The sequence below is a fragment of the Globicephala melas genome, chromosome 5, assembly GCF_963455315.2.
Source record: "Globicephala melas chromosome 5, mGloMel1.2, whole genome shotgun sequence".
NCBI classification, from domain to species: domain Eukaryota; kingdom Metazoa; phylum Chordata; class Mammalia; order Artiodactyla; family Delphinidae; genus Globicephala; species Globicephala melas.
In genome coordinates, this window is record NC_083318.1 from 138,861,066 (window position 1) to 138,876,192 (window position 15,127).

General features: G+C 45.0%; 1 long non-coding RNA gene across 1 annotated transcript; it reads right to left on the reverse strand.

Moving 5' to 3' along the window:
* Positions 1 to 8,257: 8,257 nt before the first annotated feature.
* On the reverse strand, positions 8,258 to 13,581 carry LOC138842707 (uncharacterized). The gene is made up of 3 exons (XR_011377498.1): positions 13,366 to 13,581; positions 10,591 to 11,909; positions 8,258 to 9,310 (listed from the first exon to the last, which is right to left on the reverse strand). It is a non-coding gene; the product is annotated as an uncharacterized lncRNA (long non-coding RNA).
* Between the last annotated feature and the right edge of the window lie 1,546 nt (positions 13,582 to 15,127).

A 15,127-nucleotide genomic window follows, 5' to 3' on the forward strand; every position in this document is an offset into this window, starting at 1 on the left:
CCTGCTTGCCCAGGGCCTACCCACATCGCAGAGGGCAATCTGCTTTACCAAGTCTACTGATTTAATCTCATCCAAAAATTCCCTCATGGAAACACCTAGATTATGTTTCACCCAATGTCTGGGACCCCTGTGGCCCAGTCAAGTTGACACATAAAATTAAGCATCGCAGTGTCCAATTTTCAAGGCTGATTGAGTAATGCAAAAGAGGGGTAACCATGGCAGTAGAGAAGGGAAGAAAGCAAAGATGTACAAGATGTAGGGGAGGTGAGGGGACTGGGGACGCTGGGGCCTACAGCAAACGTATTCTGCTGAGCTGGGTCATCTGATGCTTCTTCATGGAGCTGGGAAAAGGGGTGTGTGTGTGGTGAAGACTATCGGTGCAAAGTCAGAGCAGCTCTCTCCCAGCACAGATTCCCACTGTGCCACTGCCACTGGGGTGTATGTCTCTGTGTGTTCCTGGCTGTGTACGTGTATGTGTTCATACGTGGCTGGGGAGCGGGACGTGTTGAAAAAGTGGGTTAGAGAAAGGGAGGTTCCTAGGCAGGACTGGTGTGCACTCGTCCTTTGCTCACTCCTGCTTCCTGTGGTCAGTGCTGCAGTTTCAAGGTTGTGAGCAAAACACGAATGACAACCTTGAGAAGTCGCACAGTTCAGTCTTCTGCCTTCCAGGATGCACTTTTGCACTTATGTCTTCTGGAAATCAGATGCTATCTTTTGATTTGTCTATTTCTCCAGAAAGGAACATTTCAGAGGCTAATTCATTATCAGAAATATTCGATTCCTCCACAGTTCTGCCACACACAATATTAGCGCATAATAAAAGCCTTTAGAGAACTTGGGGGCTCTGATAACACGATTACTGTTGCTTCCTCAGTGCTGTGGCTGCTTCTCTGCTCTGCCATCCACAGACACCAGTTGTGTGACGGGGGACTCGTTAGTTGGCCTCTTTGGACCTCAGTTCCTTCCACCGTAAAATGAAAGTTTGGGTTAGAGAATTATTATGGAGCCTTCTCATGTTAATTCTGTGCCTATGATTTCTACAGCTTTATTACTAGATTCTTTCACCCCCCCCCACCATCCCCACCCCCCCCCACCCCCACACCCCCCCCACCCCCGCTCCAGCCAGGCTACATTCCTGTTTTAAAAAGTACCATGCTGCCCTCATGTGGTCATACCTGAAACAATGCACATTTGCAGAAACCAGGAAATAACGTTTTTTGTTTTAACTAATGTCAAGTGAAATCCTATACTTGAAGTTAAAATGTATAAATAGTAACAAAATCTATTTGGATCACCTATCCGCTAAAAGTGTCAAGATTTCACCTACTCACAGTGATGCAAAATTTTCCTGTAGGAATAATAGCACAGATTCTAACATGAGTTAACATTAATTAGCTAAGTACTAGGCAAAATTAAAATTTTACATATCTCATCTCACTTAGTTTTTCAAAGATAGGTTGTTTTGATATATTAGTTTTTAGATGTGTGCACTAAAACGCACTTGGGGAAAGTACCAGGATGTCAATAAATAAATGGAAAGGCCAGTATAAATCTAATTTGTCTGACTCATAGCCCAAGCTCTTTCACCACCGTATTCATGTTCAATCATTTTATATTTACAAAAGTACATTTTCTAACATTCCATTATTTCAGGAGACAGAAGGAAATGGACAAAGAATTCTTGAAAATGTGGTGAAAGAATAGATATGAAAACTATAAAATGCAATGCCTTATACGAAAATAAGAACTCAGAGAACATTAATTCTTTCTGAATTACCTGTCCTATTGTTAATAGTACAATACGGCTTTGTTAAGTAACTAATATTCGCTACCAACCCTTTGGGATGTGAATCAATAAAGAGATTAAATATCTTACATCAACCAATGTGTACTGATTTTCTCAACAGTTCAAACCCTAACCCTGGTAAGCGCAAAAAGATCTGTTAAGAATTCTGGAATGAAAGGGGATTTATTCGGGTTTCTAGCTCTGTTGAATGACTGCATAAGGCAGATCAGCAGTGACTTGTTCCAAGTTGCAAAAAAGAAAAAAGAACCATTTTTAGTTTAAAAATGAGACGGCGTGTCTCCTCAGAGAAGCAGTAGCAGTCAGAATACCTCGTTAATCTCTGGCTCTCCAGGGGCTGGCTGTGTAAATTTTAGGAGCTCTTCCTCTCATTAGGAAATGTCTCATCTGCAAATTAAAGAGATTAGACTCTAGGGTTTGATCCTAGTGATTCTAAAAAGTCTTGGGTTCGGATCATCTTCATCTTTGGTCCACTTTGTTTCATAATGCTGTAGTCCATGGTAGGAAGATTTGCGCTTGGTTAGGCTTTAGTTAACTTATTCAGTTATTTCTCAACCACCTGTCTGAGACTTGAGGTTAACAATCTTATTTTTGCCCATAACAACTCAATGACAGAACATGTGCCATCAGATCCTTTTAATGCATCACAAAGGCAAAGAAAGCCAGTGACTGAATGTCACATGACATTTTCTCTCCCCAAATTCCACGCATAAATCATGCTTCTGGTTGTCTCAAACTACAAAAACCCCTTTTCCGTAAATATCTCTTAATGAAGAAGCATAAACTTAAACAAAAATTGTCCAAATTCGCTGGGTCAGTAGGAATATCTAAGAAGAAATTATGGCTGTATTTATAAAACCTAAACAAGTTAGAGTCATTAGGAAATCACCTTATTTCCCTGACAATAATGATAGCTAGCTCTTATACTATATGACTCTAAGTCCAGTGTCAAGATCAGTAAAGGTCTTTAAGATGCAGAAAAGACAAGGAAGGGCTACTGTCTTCAAATATGAAATGATTTTTGCATAAGGACTTAATAATATAGAGAGTAAAGCCTCCAAATGTTTGTTCTGAATCTTGTCCCAAAGGGAAATTTTATACTCAAACAATTGTAGCTACTATTATGAATCAACTTCTATGGCTCGAGCACTCTTGATCCATTACCTCTAATCCTCACAACAACACCAGAACTAAAAATTATTTCCAATTTATATATAATGCTAATTGAGGCCCAAGAAAGATAATTTCTTAAGGTCACACAGACAATAAGCAAACAAGTATAAGAACCCACGTCTATCCAAACTCAAGGCTGTGTTTCATGCACTAGATATGTCACATGCACTGTGGCATTACCTGAGGTCTTAGCTCAAGAATTACCTTAAAGACTGTAGTGCAAAAATATGGTGTTAAAATGGTGACCATCAGGAACAAGGTAAGTAGACTCCTTCTCAGCACTGCTTTTCAACATCATAACTGAAGTCCTAGCTAATGCAATAAGACAAGAAAAGAAAAGGAAAGCTATGAAGTTTGAGAGGGAAGCCATAAACTGCCTTTGTTCACAGATGACAGATTCATCAATGTAGAAAATCTGAAAGAATCAACAAATCTCCTGGAACTAGTAAGTGATCATAGCAAGGTTGCAAGATATAAGGTTAATATAGTAAAATCAGTCTCTTTTCTATATAGCAGCAATGAACAAGTGGAACATGAAATTGAAAACATAATATCATTTACATTAGTACCCCCCAAAGTAAAATACTTAGGAACAAATTCAATGAAATATGTACAAAATTTGTATGAGGAAAACTACAAAACTCTGATGAAAGATATCAAAAAAGAACTAAATAAATGGGAAGATATTCCATGTTCATGGATGGAAAGACCTAATATTGTCACGATGTCAGTTCTTCCCAATTTGATCTGTGAATTCAACAGAACCCCAATCAAAGTCCCAGCAAGTTATTTTGTGTATATTGACAAAGTGATTCTAAAGTTTATATGGAGAAGCAAAAGACTCAGAAGAGCCACCTTGATTATTAAAGGAGAAAAGTCAGAAGACCAACATTACCCAACTTCAAGGCTTAATATAAAGTTACAGTAATCAAGACATTGGGGTTTAATGGAACAAAATAGAAACCTCAGAAATAGATCCATATAAATACAGCCAACTGATCTCTGATGAATAAGCAAAGGCAATACAATGGAGCAAAGACCATCTCTGCAACCAATGGTGCTGGAACAGCTGGACAGTCACATAAAATAACGAATCTAGACACAGTCCTTACACCTTTCACAAAATAGATAGACACCTGAATGTAAAAAACGAACTATAAAATTCCTAAAATATACTCAACAATAAGTGTATAAACAACCCAGATAGAAAATGGGCCAAAGGTCTTAACAGACCCCTCACCAAAGAAGATATATAGATGGCAAGTAACATAAAAAATGGCCGAAATCCAAAACACTGACATCAGTAAATGCTGTCAAGGATGTAGAGCAACAGAAACTCTTATACACTAATGGTGGGAATGCACAATGGTACAGACACTTTGAAAGACAGTTTGACAATTTCTTATGAAACTAAATATGCTCTTACCATAGGATATAGCAATGGCCCTTTCTAGTATTTATTCAAATGAAATTGAAAACTTATGTTCACAAAAAACCTGCACATGGATGTTTATGGAAGCTTTAGAGACAATTGCCAAAACTTGGAAGCAGCCAAGAAGTCCTTCAGTAGGTGAATAGACTGTGGTATACCCAACCAATGGAATATTATTTAGCACTAAAAAGAAGTGAGCTATTAGGCCATGAAAGGATATGGAGGAAACGTAAATGCATATTACGAAGAGAAATTTAAGCCAATTTGAAAAGGCTACATACTGTATGGTTCCAACTATATGACATTCTGGAAAAGGTAAAACTATGGAGAACGTGAAATGATTGGTGATTGCCAGGGGTCAGCTGTCTGGAGGGATGAATAGGAGCACAGAGGATGTTTAGGGCAGTAAAACTACGCTGTATGGGGCTTCCCTGGTGGCGCAGTGGTTGAGAGTCCGCCTGCCGTTGCAGGGGACACGGGTTCGTGCCCCGGTCTGGGAAGATCTCACATGCCACGGAGTGGCTGGGCCCGTGAGCCACGGCCACTGAGCCTGCGCGTCCGGAGCCTGTGCTCCGCGACGGGAGAGGCCACAACAGTGAGAGGCCCGCGTACCGCAAAAAAACAAGCAAACAAACAAAAAAAACTACTCTGTATGATTCTATAATGGTGGATATATATCATTATACATTCATCAAAACCCATAGAATATTTAATACCAAGAGTGAACCCCAGTGGAGAAGAGTGATGAGCTAATGTAGGCCATTGATTGTGACAGATGTACCATCTGGTGGGGACGTTGATGGTGGGAGAGGTCGTACACGTGTAGGGACAAGATGTATACGGAAATTCACTGTTATCGTTGTTCAATCTTGCTGCAAACCTAAAATTGCTCTAAAAGTCAAGTTTATTAATTTGTAAAAATGAGTGATCAATAAAAATCATTTAAACCAAGTAATCCTTCAAAACAATGAAACTGAATCTTTCTGCAGCTAACTGCCCCTGTAGTTCAGCTGTGAGTAGTTTTCTTTTTTGTATGCTTCCTGGGTTATAGATTTCTTTTGCGATTGTTGAGTGTAAGGCTAGATTATAGTCAGGATGAGTCAGCCTCATTTATGCAAAATCCACCTGAAGACTGTTTTGTGTGTGTGTGTGTGTGTGTGTGTGTGTGTGTGTGTGTGTGTGTGTGTCCCTCCCTGTGAGTCTTGCTTTTCTTACATCTCCTGTTTGGGATAATGTGATTTTTGCATAGACAATAGAAGTTAAAAGGCATGTAATCATTTCAGGCTCCATCTAACTCCAGGAAATGGAGAGATATTAAAAAGGTTGTACATTAGTACTAATGACGTCCTGAGAATAAAGGATACTAGAATTATTTTCTTAGATCATGCAAAGGACACAGTTCCGCTATTTAAAATGATTGCGTGAGAGAGAAAGGGAGTTTTAGGGTCCTGCAAAATATTATTGTCTTGTGAAATGTATTGTTTATACCTACAAGTCCCAGATATTTCTGAAATACTTAAGACCATGGAATAATCTAAGTCTATGAGGAGAGAACTGCTACTGTTTTGCTACAAGCAGCTAATAATGGTTCTAAGGTAAACCCATTAGCTGTCACCACAGCGCTTGCCATGCAGCAGAGCTAGTGCTATCCTCTGCTCGCATTCATTCAAATGTCGGCAGAATAGAAATGGATTGAGGTTTCTATGGAAACCACTCATGGTTTCAGGCATTTCTTGGGGCATTTTGTTCCATTAATTGTTTGGAGAAAGGAGGTATACATCAGGGCTTTTCATTAATGACATTTTCCCTCACGGTTAGAAGCTGGTGGGTGGAGTTACCACCTTGCCTTTTGTTTTACCGCAGTCTTAGCAGCTCCTGTGGCAGCTTCCCCTCCGGCTGAGAAAATGGAATGAGCTACTTCTAAAGCTTAACAAATCCTGCCCATCAGCAGTGGCTGTTCAGACAGCATTTCTTCTCTTCGGCCTTAAAGGAAATTTGAAATTCTCATACCTAGAAATTTATGTAACTTATTTTCTCACTCAGGATTTATGTAGCTCCTATGAAATGTAAACAATGCAAAAAGTCAAGACAACTTCAATGCCTTTGTGAACCCAATTAGCAATAACAATAACAGAAGGGAATGCTTGTGGGGAGGGGGGATTTTGGGGCATTCATGAAAATTTCAGTGTGAAATCCAAGACCAAAGAAAATAAAATATTTCAGTCCAGACACTAGTTAATTAATTGCCTGGAGGAATAAGATCCCTCCCATAATATAGAGAGAAAAATTAAAAAGAAAAAAACCAGCTCTTCAACGACTCAAGTGCATAATGAGTGTCACGCTTTCCTGTAATCATACCAGAACACGAGAAGCTCGTAGTGGACTAAAGAAGGTATTATTAATAAAGAAAAGCCAACACTAAATAAATAAGAAGAAGAAACAACCACAGAGGTTCCTTGGAGTAACTGAGGGCGGTCCGACAGCTCAATTTACATCTCATCGCAACCACTGACTACTTAGGATCTTAACTAATTTCCTTAGTCACCATACAAGCCAGTGACCTCATTTCTGGAGTGAAGGTGAGAATTCCTACCTTGCGGAGGTGTTGTGAGGATCAGAGGTCATGGATAAGGTTCCTTCTCATATCAGTATAGTCATTATCTGAGACCCTGCAGTCATGAGGTTGTATAGGGATGCAAAATTCCACATATCATGCAAAACATCACTAAACTACTCTCTTATAAAATTAATATCCATTCAAATATTATCCCTAGTTTAACATGAGCAGTTTCCTCGGCTTATGTTTCCGATTATTTGACTATCATTAGCTGATTAAAGTTTACAATGTCTCTTGCAATTATAGTGTTCCTTGATAAGGAGTTAATAATGCATCTCTTAAGAAGATGCAGAATTTCATAAAGCATATAAAGATGGGGATGAAGAAGTGAAGAGGCTGCAGGGCAGAGACTAGAGCCGGGCGCCCCCGACTCAGATGGGCCAGTTATCAGATACACAACATTGAGCAAGTACCTCTACTTTTCTGTGTCTCCGGTTCCCACGTGCACAATGGAAAAATTACAACCCCGTTTCCTACAAGGATTTGTTATGAGGATTGAATAAAGGTAATATTTGCAAAGTACTTAGAACAATGCTTAGAAAATCTTAAGCACGGGTGTTCATTAAAGTAAAAATAAAAACAAACAAAATAACTCCATAGCAAAGTCATTTTATTTATTTTTTTAATTGGAGTTTAGCTGATTTACAATGTGGGGTTCATTTCTACTGTACAGAAAGTGACTCAGTTATACAAGTATATACATTCTTTTTAATATTTCTTTTTTATCAAGATAAATATTTTTTTTCTTTTCCATGACGGTTGATTACAGGATATTGAATATAGTTCCCTGTGCTCTACAGTAGGAACTTGTTATTTATCCATCCTATATACAATAGTTTGTATCTGTTAATCCCAAACTCCCAATCCATCCCTCCCTCACCCCCTCCCCCTTGGCAACCACAAGTCTGTTTTCAATATTTGTGAGCCTGTTTCTCTTTTGTAGATAAATTCATTTGTGTCATATTTTAGATTCCACATGTAAGTGATATCATGTGGTATTTGTCTTTCTCTGTCCGACTTACTTCACTTAGTATGACAATCTCTAGGTCCATCTGTGTTGCTGCAAATGGCATTATTTCATTCCTTTTTATGGCTGAGTAATATTCCATTGTATATATGTACCACATCTTGTTTATCCATTCATCTGTCGATGGACACTTAGGTTGCTTCTGTGTCTTGGCTATTATGAATAATGCTGCGTTAGCAAAGTCATTTTAAAATAAAGTAAAATGATTATAAACTGAAGAAAACCCAGAAGCTTTATGACAAGATAGAAACAATAACAAATAATGATCTGAATACCACAGAGGTTGAGAAGCATTTGTGAAAACAGTGGAAACGCTGGATTGTTCTCACGCACACACAAATGACCGCGTACGCTGCTAGTGTTGACGTGAGGCTGTGGGATCTTGTTTCCCAGACGCACCAATGGGTCCAGCTCCTGGTGTTCACAGCCTGTGTCATCCCCTCCACCCACCCTAGACCAGGCTTGGTCTGTGTAACTCAGGGCAGAAGGGTGCTGTGCAACTTCAAGGTTAGGTCATGGGAGACACTGTGGCCTCACCCCGGTCCTTCCCTGGCCTGTTCTCCCCACCCCTGGAATGGCTCACTCTTGAGGAAGACAGCTTGCAGGCCCCGTGGAGCCCTTGGGGGGCCCCAGGGGGTAGGGACCGGAGGCCTTCATCCAGAAGCCTGAGGACCTCTGAGGACCCCTGCCAACAGCCATGTGAGCTTGAAATCGAATCCCCCGACCCCGTGAGACCTCCAGATGACCACAGCTGCTTTCAACAGCTTGTCTGTGTCAGCTGAACAAAAGGCACAAACTAAACGTTGAGAATTATTGTTACTTGGCACACATTCTGAGGACCTAAGCCCGGGACGCAGCCTCTCAGATGGCTCGGAGGGACTGTTTCAAAGAGGCAAGGGGGGAGCCAGGATATAGAGGAGTTTTTGCTACAAAGACCAGGTAGTCGGAACATCAAAAGATTACTGTTAAGTAAAGAAAACCAGACATCTCAAGTTAAGGAAGTTAGAGCTTTTCGGTGTGTGGAAAGATGCAAAATCTGGGCTCACTGAAATTGTTCCTTTGATGCCCACCTCAGCTCTCTGGGGCAAGTCTCCCCATCACTGCAAGGTGGCTGCGGTGGCTGAGGGCTAGATGGCGGGCATCCTGTTTCCATCCTGAGTCCCTCAGGGCTCACCATCCAGGCGGCTGGAACGTGAGGGCTCGACGGCTGCAACATCCTTTGTTTACTGATATGGCGGCAACCGCTTTCACTGACACCTGCAACCCCACGAGAGAGCCTGAGTCAGAATCACCCAGCTAGTTCGCTCCTAGACGCCTGCCCACAGACACTGTGTGAGATCATAGAGGTTAGTACTTTAAGCTACTCAGTTTGGGGGTTATTGTTATGTAGCAACAGACAGCCAACACAGAAGCAAAGGAAGCCCAGTGTGCTATTCTGCCAATTTAATGAGAAGAATTACACCTCCCACATAGATGAAATTGATGGTGTTTATTCTAAAAATTAGCAGGAACGTGCAACCTTCAATTTTCAAGATAAAAGCTTTTTCAAATCCCTTTCTAATAAGTACTTAATAAGTAATTTTGATTCCCCTTTAACCTGCAGAGAAGTACACAGTCTGAGCGCTGCTTCTGCACTCCCCGCGTTCTCTCCTCTCCACCGCACGGACGTCTTCGATGCTTCTGGACCGTGCCAGGCACACTCCCACCTCAAGGCCTCGGCACTATTCTTTCCTTCTTAGTTTCTTTCTCCCAGACACTTGAGCATCTCACTTCACCTTCTTCAGGTCTGCTCAGATGTCTCTTCCCCAGAGAGTTTCCCCCCAAGCACCTTACTGAAAATCACAGCCCCACCACTCACTCCTGACCCTCTGTATCCTGTTTTATTGCCTTGTAACACTTATACTAACTTGTGTGTATCCTTCCTCCCTGGAGGCCAGCTCCACGAGGGTGGGGATTTTTGCCTCTTCAGTCACTTACTTACTGACAGATCCTCATTAACCAGAATGTCTGGCACTTAATAGGTGCTCAATACACAATTGTTGACGTGCGCTTAGGAAATAAATTTAGTTTAAATGGTTTTTTTACTGAACCAGTTTTCCTGGGGTAAGGTGGCTGCCTGTATTTAAATGTTCTGACTCAGTAGGTTGTCAATAAACAGTAGCTATGATCTGAATGCAAACTTCTGCTAAAATATATATATATATATATTTTAGCAGAAGTTTGCATTGCAAACATATATATATGTTTGCTATATATATATATATTTATATATATATATATATATATTGCAATCATATATATGAGCTTGAGTGACTTACAGGAGAGGGCTGGTTGCAGAAGAACAGCTGGAGTTGATATGAACATTGACCTGTGAGCTCGCTGTTTAAATTAAACCTTTACCCCCTATATTCCGAGAGCAATCGTCTCATCATACGTGCATAGAAAAAACTTTCATGTCTTTATTCCTAATACCCAGAACAGGTGTACATTATCTTTATTATCAATTTTCCATCAGAGAATAGGACGACTCACCGTACCTAGGCAAAAACGAAAGACGTACGCCAGATGGTGGTTCTAAAAAGTCTAAGAGGGCTGACCTTGACATCAATTCCGAAGACTCCTGGAAGCCTTGTTTAGAAAAGGTTAGAGTAGAAAGGCCTAGTAAGCCGCCTGTGTGGGCATGTGGCATGGGGAACCACACAGGACCCTGTGCTCAGAGAGACTCAGCCCTTGTCGCCATCCTGAAATTCTTAATAACGTGTGAATAGGGGGCCTCCATTCTCAGTTTACACGGGAAGATGCAAATCACATAGCTGCCCTGAGGCCAGAGAGGACAATATTACTCACTGATACTCACTGTCCGAGGAAATGAGCAGAGATGCAATGACCAGAAAGGAATATGAATTTTCTCTGAGGGAGACACCTCAGTCCTTTTTCATTTCCCTGCTGAGTGAGGGGAGTGCAGAAACAGCAGCAGGCTTGGTGTACTGCTTGCCATTCTAAGTGTGGCCCCTGCTACCAGCAGCAACAGCCCTGGGAGATGGTTAGAAAAGCATAATCAGGACCCACTCCAGAACTACTGCACAGGAATTTGCACTCACTGTGCACTTTAAATTGGAGAAACAAATCTGTGTTCTTCTGAAAGACAATGGACATTAGAAGTGGCCTGGTCTCCTTGTTACCAAACTCGGGTTCAGTTGCTCACCACTCAAAAGCCAATAATTTGAGAGGCAAGTGTGAATAGAAAGGAAAGGTGCTTCAATCAGAAAGGGCGGCAATCTGGGGAGAAGGTGGACTCATGTCCTAACACCAATGCCCAAGATTCTGCTCAGCCAGGACAGTGTTTAAAGGGGAAAATGGGGGGAAGAATCTCAGTGAATCATGGAGGCAGGAGAGCGTGCAGGCTGGCTGACTCCTTCTTCAGATGTTATCTCCTCTGCCTAATCTGCCTGCAGGATTGTTAAGGGGCCTTGGGGGTAGAGAGATAGCCATTCTTTACTTGCTGAATTCTTCATTCTTCCTTCTTTTTTTGAAGGTGTTGGGGGTAGAAGTTTAGTACTTTATTTATTTATTTTTGCTGTGTTGGGTCTTCGTTTCTGTGCGGGGGCTTTCTCTAGTTGTGGCAAGTGGGGGCCAGTCTTCATTGTGTTGCACGGGCCTCTCACTATCACGGCCTCTCTTGTTGCGGAGCACAGGCTCCAGACGCGCAGGCTCAGTAGTTGTGGCTCACGGGCCTAGTTGCTCCGCGGCATGTGGGATCCTCCCAGACCAGAGCTCGAACCCGTGTCCCCTGCATTAGCAGGCAGATTCTCAACCACTGCGCCACCAGGGAAGCCCCATTCTTCCTTCTTTTTATCTAGGAAACAAATCAACAGGTTAGCAAGGCATGGTGTGCATTCAGGAGCCCGTAAGCCAGAAGTTAGGTTAAACTGCCTAGTGCTCTCATTCCTACAATTATTCTTTTAAGGTTAGAGGGGGACAGAAATGTATAAATAGGAAAAAGGGGCAAAAGAGCTGCTTTCATCCTTAAAGTGGCCCCCCCTTCACCAGAAAATCCTTAACCTGAGATGCTGCTGGAATGGGATGTTAACTTATTTGAACACTACTTCTGCTCCTTTGGTCCATTCTCTAGGATTAGGTTAATATGAAGTGAAATGATCTGAAAAAATTAAAAACAAGGAGAAGAAAACACGAAGAACTGGGTGACTATGAACTAAGCTGAGCAGGTGGAAAGCAGTGCAACGATAACCAAAGGAGGGGAAAAGCTACTTAAAAGTAAAATAAATAGCTAATACTGAGTGCTTAAGACATGCCAGACACGTACAAAGTGACTTTGCGCGATGATATACTTTATTTAAACCTGGCCACACGGCCGGATGTGAGGCTCCTGGGCACAGGGCCTGCCCCGAGCTCAGCCCCGGCCAGCCTAGGGTCTCCCGGGTGCCACCAGCTCTGGAGGACAGAGCCATTGCTGAGCCTGCCAGGAGCCCAGCCTCGGGGTTAGCGGCTGGGCCCAGACCCTGGCCCTGGCGATGGTGAGGCTCAGCATGCCGAGCAGGCGGCCGGAGCGCGGCTCCCTGTGCCCAGGCCACCCGGGGCCAGGACTGTGCCTTGGCCTGGGGCCCGGCGTAGGGGGGGCCGAGGGCAGGAGAGCTCGTCTGTCTGACTCTGCCCTGGAGCTTGGTCACCAGGGTCCTGGTTCAGAGCTCCCTTCACCTGGCTGCCTGAGGGCCCCAGCTCCCGGCCCCAGAGGTGGACAGACGCCTTGGGGGAGAGGCGCCGGTCCCGACGAGCCACATCGGGCAGCGCGATCTTTATCAGTGCCTGGCCGTGTAGACGGGCGGGGGCTGCTGGCCGGTGGAGGGGCAGCAGGGTTCCGTGCCCACTGCCGGTAGTTCTGGGTGGTGTAGCGCGGGCGCTGGGCGCTGACAGGTATAGCACGTAGTCAGACGTGCGCCACAGCGGCTCCTCTCCGAATGGTGCCTGTGGATCGCTGGGGGGCCAGGACCTGGGTCACCGGCTGGCCCCGCCTCCTGGCCCCGGGCGGTCTCACCCCAGCCCCTGGGTCGCGTGCCCTGGCCCAGGATCACCGTACTCCTTGTCCCATGGGTCTGTCTTCCCACAGCACGCTCCCTACCGCGCGCGGGGGCCCCTGTACTGCGCGGGGATGATGCCGTCTACCAGGCAGTCGTCTCCCGGAGCCGCTGGGTGTAGGCTGCGGGGTAGGGGTCAGGGGTCATCTCTGCACCTCTGGGCCTCACCCTCCCCTCGAGGAGGGCCTGGTGTCGGGGCGGGCGGGGCCGGGCACTCACCCGAGGGCATGCTGTGCACTCCCGGGGAGTGTGGCATCCGCGCTTGTGGACATAAGCCTCGAGGTATGGGCTGTCCAGAGCGCCTGAGGGAGCGTGTTCCAGGCTTCTCGGGGGTCCAAGCTGGTCAGGCCCGTGTACCACTGTGGACCGGCAGCATCGCGTCCCATGGGTGTGTACTTCCAGCGCAGCACCTGCTTTATGGCCGGCGTCCGGCGGGGCCCCTCCTGGGACAGGTAGTCATTGCTGAGGGCGGGGGTGGAAGAAGAGAGACTGAGTTTTCAGCCCCCCTGCCCTCCCCGGGCCTCTTCATCCCCTTCGCCAGCGCTGAGGGTGCAGAAGCCTGGCCCGAGGTGCGGGGGGCCTCGTCTGTCCTTCAGTACTGGACACCCTCCCACCCAGGCTGGCAGAGGGTGGGAGGTTGACCCCTTGTAGCCCCTCCTCTCTGCCACATCCTCTCCAACCCCCAGGACCTCCTAAACATTTCATCTTTTCTTGCCTCTACTAAGTCCTTTGCCCAGCCTCCCAGACCTGCAGGCCCTTTCCTCCAGGAAGCCCCCCTGGCCTGGAGATGCACCAGGAGGACGTGGTCTCAGCTGTGGCTGAGTGAATGGCACAGGTTTCACCGTCATTGGTCTGGCCTGGGAGCCGTGGGCTGGGGACACAGGGAAAGTGTGTGGGGAGCCCAGGTTCCCAGGGAGACCTTCAGGGAGCTCTTGCACCATCACCACCTGCCCAGTCATCGGGGCCAGCTGGGAGTGAAGACAAGCTCACATTTAAAGGAGAAACTATGCAGCTACACAGGAGTGCCTGTTCCGGGGGCCTCTGTTGCCAGAGCCCGTCCCAGGATGAGAGCATCAGGAGGGCTTCCCCAAGGAGGAGGTGGCAGTGATGTGAAGAGGGACCCGCTTGTGCAAAGGCCCTGGGGCATCAGGGATGGTGTAAGGAACAGAGTCTGACAGAGCAAAGAGGGAAATGGAAATAAATATGCTAATGATGGCAAAAATCTAACCTCAACCAGGTACCATTAAAACTAAAGCTATCCTTCCGGAACACCCTCGCAGCACCACTGCCCAAGAGACAGACATGGGCACGTGCTGTGCTTTGACTTGGTGAGCTCCCTCCGGGGAGATGCCCTAGGGAATGAGGACGTGGCCCCAAGATGGTCCTAGCAGGGATGCTGATAAAACGTTCTCCCCTGGTGGGCTCAAACCCTGGTGGTTCCGGGACACAGGTTTCAGGAAGTGGCCGCAGGCTGGGTTTGCCGCTTGCAGGGAGGGGAGTTTGGGGACCATCTGGGGAGCCCCACTCTTCTGAACTACAAAATGAGCCGAAACCACAAAATGCACCTAGCTTGTAAAAAGGAATTAAAAGTCTAAAATAAGACACACACACACACACACAATTTGACCACAAACTTAAGAATTAAACGCTACGTTTCTTTCTGTGCAAATGAAGAAACTGGCTTCCAAAGTTTGAAACGGCCATAATGTAATAAACCGAAACATTGTGTACTATTTTCACAACTGTACGTTTTGATATGTATTTAATAAACATCTGCTGAATGAATGTCTCCGTGCAAATTCGCAGACATTATTTCGGAATCAGGTTCCCAATGTCAGAGCCCATCACAGAAGAAACAGGATGAAGGTGAAATTAAACTCCGCGGCTGCCTGCATCTTTCCATCCGAGACAGAAGGAGGAGGCAGAAGGGGCTTGAGGCAGCAAGTGCGGTCACGCGACAGCGCGTACTGTCACTCCCGTG